This window comes from Arachis duranensis, chromosome 4 (genome assembly GCF_000817695.3).
Source record: "Arachis duranensis cultivar V14167 chromosome 4, aradu.V14167.gnm2.J7QH, whole genome shotgun sequence".
Lineage (NCBI taxonomy): Eukaryota > Viridiplantae > Streptophyta > Magnoliopsida > Fabales > Fabaceae > Arachis > Arachis duranensis.
In genome coordinates, this window is record NC_029775.3 from 108,567,117 (window position 1) to 108,575,050 (window position 7,934).

Here is a 7,934-nt window from a genome sequence, read left to right on the forward strand (position 1 = left end):
GAACTGATGGTGGCATTCAAGAGAATCCGGAAGGTCTAACCTTGTCTGTGGTATTCTGAGTAGGATTCAATGATTGAATGACTGTGACGTGCTTCAAACTCCTGAGGGCGGGGCGTTAGTGACAGACGCAAAAGAATCACTGGATTCTATTCCGGCCTGATTGAGAACCGACAGATGAATTCCGCTATGCTGTGACAGAGCATATGCAATCGCTTTCACTGAGAGGATGGGAGGTAGCCACTGACAACGGTGAAACCCTTGCTTAAGCTTGCCATGGAAAGGAGTAAGAAGGATTGGATGAAGACAGTAGGAAAGCAGAGAGACGGAAGGGAAGGCATCTTCATGCGCTTATCTGAAGTTCCTACCAATGAATTACATAAGTATCTCTATCTTTACCTTTGTGTTATTTTCGTTCATCACCATTACCATTTGAGTTTGCCTGACTAAGATTTACAAGATGACCATAGCTTGCTTCAATATTAACAATCTCCGTGGGATCGACCCTTACTCACGTAAGGTTTATTACTTGGACGACTCAGTGCACTTGCTGGTTAGTTGTGCGAAGTTGTGTAATGCCATGGTATTGAGCTACCACGTTCTTGGAGCCATTACCGGGGATTATGAGAGTTGTGAAAAAGAATTGTTCACAATTTCGCGCACCAGTATCCAACAGGTTTTACATCTTCTGGTGTACGGACGACAGGTCCAAAGACTTCACGTTTTGCAAGTGAGTCTAACTAAGCCTTCATGGCTTCTTTCCATTTTGGCCAATCATTCCTTTGTCGACATTCTTCGACTGATCTTGGCTCAAGATCCTTACTTTCATGCATGATATTCAATGCCACATTATATGCAAATATTTCATTGACAATTGTCTTATTTCGGTCCCATTTCTCTCCTGTGAAGACATAATTTATCGAGATCTCGTCATTTTCACAATTTTCAGGTACCTGAACGTCTTCTGGCGTTAAAACTATATCAGAATTTTCAACAACTGCAAATGTCTCTACTATGTCTTTTTCAACAGGAATATTATTTACCTCTTTTCTCTTTCGAGAATTTTTATCTTTGGAACCGACAGGCCTGCCACGCTTCTGGCGTGTATTTGCTTCAGTGGCTATTTGTCCTACTGGGACATTAATTCGAATTGGGGCATTTTTCACCCTGCCACGCTTCTGGCGTGAATTTGTTTCAGTGGCTACTTGTCCTACTGGGACATCAATTCGAATTGGGGCATTTTTCGCTAGTATATAAGATTTGGTTATCCTCTTTGTATCGAAAAATGTATCAGGCAATTCATTTGCTATTCTTTGCAAATGTATAATCTTTTGAACTTCTAGTTCACATTGCCCTGATCGAGGATCTAAATGCATCAACGATGATGCATTCCAATTAAGTTCCTTTTCAGGAAGCTTATTCTCTCCCCTTAATATTGGAAATTTTAATTCATCAAAATGACAATCCGCAAATTGGGCTTTAAATATATCTCCCGTTTGTATCTCAAGTACCTCACTATAGAGGGAGAATCATATCCAACATATATCCCCAATTTTCTTTGGGGTCCCATTTTGGTGCGATTAGGTGGTGCAATGGGAACATATATCGCACACTCAAATATTCTTAAATGGGAGACATTTGGCTGCTAGCCAAAAGCTAATTGCATAGGAGAGAACCGATGGTAACTCATTGGCCTCAAACGAATAAGTGCTGCGGCATGTAAAATAGCATGTCCCCAAACCGAAGTTGGGAGATTTGTTCTCATAAGTAAGGGTCTAGCAATCAATTGGAGGCATTTAATAAGCGATTCTGCTAACCCATTTTGTGTATGAACATAAGCTACTGGATGTTCAACACTTATTCCATTAGCCATACAATAAGCATCAAATGCTTGGGAAGTAAATTCACCAGCATTATCAAGACGAATTGCTTTGATTGAATTTTCTGGAAATTGTGCTTTTAATCGAATAATTTGAGCCAGTAATCTCGCAAACGCCAGGTTGCGAGAAGATAATAAGCACACATGTGACCATCTCGAAGATGCGTCTATTAGGACCATAAAATATCTAAAAGATCCACATAGTGGATGAATAGGTCCATATATATCACCTTGAATCCTTTCTAGGAATTCAGGGGACTCAAATCCAATCTTTACTGGTGATGGCCTTAAAATTAACTTTCCCTGAGAACATGCAGCACAACAAAATTCACTAGATTTAAGAATCTTCTGGTTCTTTAGTGAATGTCTATGAGAGTTTTCAATAATTCTCCTCATCATGGTTGTTCCCGGATGACCCAATCTATCATGCCAATTTATAAATTCATTTGGGCTAGTAAACTTCTGGTTTACAATGGCATGTGATTCAATTGCACTAATCTTGGTATAATACACTCCAGATGAAAGTAAGGGTAATTTTTCTAATATAACTTTCTTATTTGAATCATGAGTTGTAATACATAAATACTCATGATTTCCCTCATTCATTGTCTAAATATGATATCCATTTCGGCGAATATCTTTGAAACTCAACAAGTTCCTCAGAGACTTGGTAGATAATAGTGCATTATTTATTATAAATTTTGTTCCTCCAGGAAACAAAATTATAGCTCTTCCGGAGCCTTCTATCACATTGCCTGAGCCAATAATAGTATTAACATACTCTTCTTTTGGCACAAGATGGGTAAAATATATATCACTTTTAAGAATAGTGTGCGAACTTGCACTATTCGTAAGGCAAATATCTTCAGAATATGTCATTGCCATTTTTCTTCAAAAACAAATGATAATAATAATAAAATGAGTAGAAGTACATGCACAGTAAAATTATTCACATGAATGCTTAACAAACACATATTAAATTATTCCATCATTGATCAAATAGCCAATATCTCCTTTAGAATCCTTAAAGAAATTAGATACATCATAATGAGTGGTGGAATTTTCATTATTTGAAACAAAATTTGTTTCTTTTTCTTTGTCATCCTTTTTCAAGGATGCTTAATAAAGATCAACAATGTGCCTTGGGATACAACAGGTACGTGACCAATGGTCCTTTCCACCACAACAGAAGCATTTATCCTCAATTGATTTACTTTGCCCATTGTTTTTTTCTTTATCCCACTTCTGGTGAGATCCTTTCTTATGAACATAATTTTTTTTCCTTCCATAAATTTTTCTTGTTATCAAAATCTTGCCATTTACCTCTTCTGGGGTTATAATTTGCCGCATTTACTTTAGGAAATGGGGTGGCGCCAACTGGACGCGCTTCATGATTTCTCAAAAGTAACTCATTGTTGCATTCAGCAATAAGAAAGTAAGAAATTAATTCAAAATACTTTTAAATTCTTTTTCTCGATACTGCTACTGCAGGAGCACATTCGAGACATGGAAGGTCAAGAAAATTTTTTCTAACATATCGGGCTTGAGGAAGTATCACATGATTGTACCTTTCTTCAAAATCTTTCCACAGATCTGCAAGATCTTTTAATGTGGGATATTCATTTTTCAATCATACTTCAAGATGATGATGAAAGAAAATCATAGCTTTGGCTTTATCCTTCTGGGATGTATAATTTTTAGTCTCAATGGTATCTTCAAGATCCATTGAATCAAGATGGATTTCAACATCTATATCCATGATAAATAATTGTTTCCAAATATATCAAGAGCATTATATTCAAGATGAAAGAGTTTCGACATAATAAAAATTTGTTACCTGGAGTCTTCCTAAAATTTTGTTAGAGTTTCGTGCTGATAACGTATTATAAAATAACTAAATAAAAAAATAAGGAAGAGGTAACAAATATAAAAAAATAGAAAGAGAGAGAAAGAAGTATTGCAACATAAAGAGAGAGAATTCTTATTGCTTGTGTGTGTTTTTATTCAGAGACTTGAGCCTCTATTTATAGGTATACAAGATGACATTTTTCAAACTATAATAAATAGAGTCATCCTTGATAAACTAAGTTACTTTGGAAATGGGCATCACATATGATCTTATCACAACATTATTTAAATATTCTGGCTTTTTTTCTTCTTCTTAACATTACGGCAACGTATATATGATTTTCTTTTAATCATTTAGAATTAAGCTTCTTCTCATGAGTTCAAATCTTGTTCATGGCTCAATTACTATCATATTCCAAATAATAATAATAATCAACAGGAATCGTGACTCCACTGAAAGCAAATGTTATCAAAAAAAGCGTAGCCATAGGCCTTTTTTTCTTTTAGTGTTATCATCATGACCATTATTTTCAATAAACCTACAAGGTCCTTCTTTGAATATTTGCCACGTGATATCCGTATAAGTTTTGTCCCTATCATATTCATATATATCAAACCGACGGCAAACACCATCTTTCCAAGCAAAGCTACAATAGAAAAGTGTGGTTCCAAAGATATTAGGTCTAAAATGGAACAAGAAATGTTCATGAGACTTTAGATATTGCACCCTAATATCATCATCTCTTGATTTGCAATGAACCGTTAGATTGTCCTAGTCTTTTAGAAGATTCTGAATTGCCACAGATATTTTCGATGACCTTGATAAAACGTTGCCAAAAAATGGAAGCATAGTAAGAAGCCATAGGATGAAAATGCTTCTAGCAAGATGAGCCATTACTACCGCGCTATTTGGACTACTAATTTTTTTTTATCCTTTTTAATATGAAGTTGTGAATAATTGTTATGTTTATATATAGGATCAAGTAACTAGAATTTAAGGTATTATAAACTATAGTCTATAGAGTAAAAGAGATGGTTGAACTAAAAAATTTGAAAAAACTGCGGCGTGAATATTGTAGACAATATGGTTATATGGCCCCACACAAAGAGTGCATGGCACCACACAAAGAGTGCCTCGATGATGGGAGTATACAGTACAAATTAAATTTAAGTTTTTGGTTTATTAAATTAGCAATTCGTCGGATTTTTTATTTAAATAAATATTTACAAGTCAGATTTAAATTAGGATATATACATGCAACGATTTTTCATTTGGGATATTTATATATAATATTTCCATACAGATGTTTTATATGCGTAAATTATCCGAAATATTAATCATAATATATGTATTCTTTTTCTGTCTATATATATGACTAGATGAAATTAAACATTGTTTAGACTAACACAACATAAAAATATATAGAGTTAAGGTTATGGTTGAACTCAAATTTAAGTCTCAAAAGCATGCATAAAGCTTTTCTCATTATACGGAAACATACAAATTGCGTTTGCATATATATAGATTATAGATTATAGTTTCTGAGAAGTAGTTCCATCGAGGGAATACTAACATAGTGACTAGCGCAATTAACGCATATTTTAAGTTTTCTTAAAATAGGATATTACTTTATGAGAAATGCCAAACTTTATTATTTTTTATTATCAGTTAATTATTAATATTTAAAAATTTAAGATAAAATATATTATTAAATAATTAAATTAAAAAAATTATCTCTAAAAAAAATTAAATTATTAGCTAAGTCAATACCAAAGCTTGAAAAAATTTTTGGAGAACAAAAAATGTTAACATAAAAATTATATAATAATATTTATATTAAAATAAAATTTATAAATATAATTATTTTTTTAAGTTTATTTCTAATATGACAATAAATAAATAATTATATAAATAGATATTATAAAATAAATAACTATATTGATAAAAAAATAATTTTACTACAATTAATTTTAATATTAAAATTGTAAAATTTTATTGATAATTAGAATAATAAATGATAATAAGAATGAGAGTTTAATTTGTATAAATAAATTAATAAATTTTTTAATTTGTAAAAGTCTATTGAAATTTAAATTTAAAATATTATTATAAAATAAATAACTATATAGAAAAAAAATTAATTTTACTATAACTAATTATAATATTAAAATTATAAAATATTGTTGATAATAAGAATAATAAATGATAATGAGAATGAGATTTTAATTTGTATATGAATAAGTTAATAAAGCCTTTAATTTGTGAAAGTCCATCAAAGTCTATGTCCAAGATGTTAATGTTTAAAATTAAAAAGGATTGAATAAATACAAAAAATAGGAATAGATTCCATAGGTCTAATATAAAAGTGGCTAAAGTATATTTTTTGTCCCTAATATTTTTAAATTTTTTTAAAAATATTCTTAACATTTAATTTGATTCAATTTTGTTCTTAACATTTCGATAAGTTTCGATTTTATCTTTACCATTAAATTTTTTACAGTCAACCATCAGTCAAATTTTTTTTTTTAATTCTACCCTAATTTTCATCATCACCATCTTCACCGTTTTAATCTCATCTCAATCCTCATCCCGTTCTTATCACCGTCACAAAGTCACCATCTTCTCTCTCTATTTTGTGTCTTTAGAACTTGTACTTATTCTCTAAATTATCGACCTTGTTCTTGTATTGCTGTTATGTAGGACATTTCGTTAATTATTTAAACATTGAAATTAAATAAAACTTTTTTAGATTTAAATAGAACATTTTAAACTTTAAAGATAAAAATAAGATTACGTCCAAACGTAGAAAATCAATTTAATATTTTTCTTTTTTTCTTTTTATATATTTATTTTATACTACATTCTTTTTTTTCTTAGTTAATAAAAATCAAATTCTAAACCTTTAAGTTATAAAAAGTTAAAATCTCTAATTATGTACCAATATGTCATCAAACTGCTTGTTCAAAAAATTAAACTGATAATGTATATAACCATATTTAAAATAATTGAATATACCAACAAGATTAAAACTGAAATTCAACGAGCACACTAAATTGACACAATATTCTGGCATAACGGTGATTTTTATCGAAATTGTTATAAATCCATTTCTCAATGCTTTAAAGGACTATAATCACCTAAACGCTGATGATGAGCGGATAATTTGTACGCTTTTTGGCATTGTTTTTAGTATGTTTTCAGTATGATCTAGTTAGTTTTTAGTAATATTTTATTAGTTTTTAGTTAAAATTCACTTTTTTGGACTTTACTATGAGTTTGTGTGTTTTTCTGTGATTTCAGGTTTTTTCTGGCTGAAATTGAGGGACCTGAGCAAAAATTTGATTCAGAGACTAAAAACGACTGCAGATGCTGTTGGATTCTGACCTCCATGCACTCGAAGTGGATTTTCTGGAGCTACAGAAGCCCAATAGGCGCGCTCTTAACGGCGTTGGAAAGTATACATCCTGGGCTTTTCAGCAATATATGATAGTCCATACTTTGCCCAAGATTTGATGGCCCAAACCGGCGTTCAAAGTCACCCTCAGAATTCCCAGCGTTAAACGCCGGAACTGGCACAAGAATGGGAGTTAAACGCCAAACTGGCACCAAAGCTGGCGTTTAACTCCAAGAAGAGTCTCTACACGAAAATGTTTCAATGCTCAGCCCAAGCACACACCAAGTGGGCCCGGAAGTGGATTTTTATGTCATTTACTCGTCTTTGTAAACCCTAGGCTACTAGTTCTCTATAAGTAGGACATTTTACTATTGTATTTTCATCTTTTGATCTTTTGATCTTTTGATCTTTGGATCATCTTTTGATCATTTTAGATCTTCTGATCACGTTTTGCGGGGCTGGCCTCACGGCCATGCCTAGACCTTGTTCTTATGTATTTTCAACGGTGGAGTTTCTACACACCATAGATTAAGGTGTGGAGCTCTGTTGTACCTCTAGTATTAATGCAATTACTATTGTTCTTCTATTCAATTCCGCTTGTTCTTGTTCTAAGATATCACTTGTTCTTCAACTTGATGAATGTGATGATCCGTGACACTCATCATCATTCTCACCTATGAACGCGTGCCTGACAACCACCTCCGTTCTACCTTAGATTGGGTGGATATCTCTTGGGTTCTTTAACCGGAATCTTCGTGGTATAAGCTAGAACTGATGGCGGCATTCAAGAGGATCCGGAAGGTCTAAACCTTGTT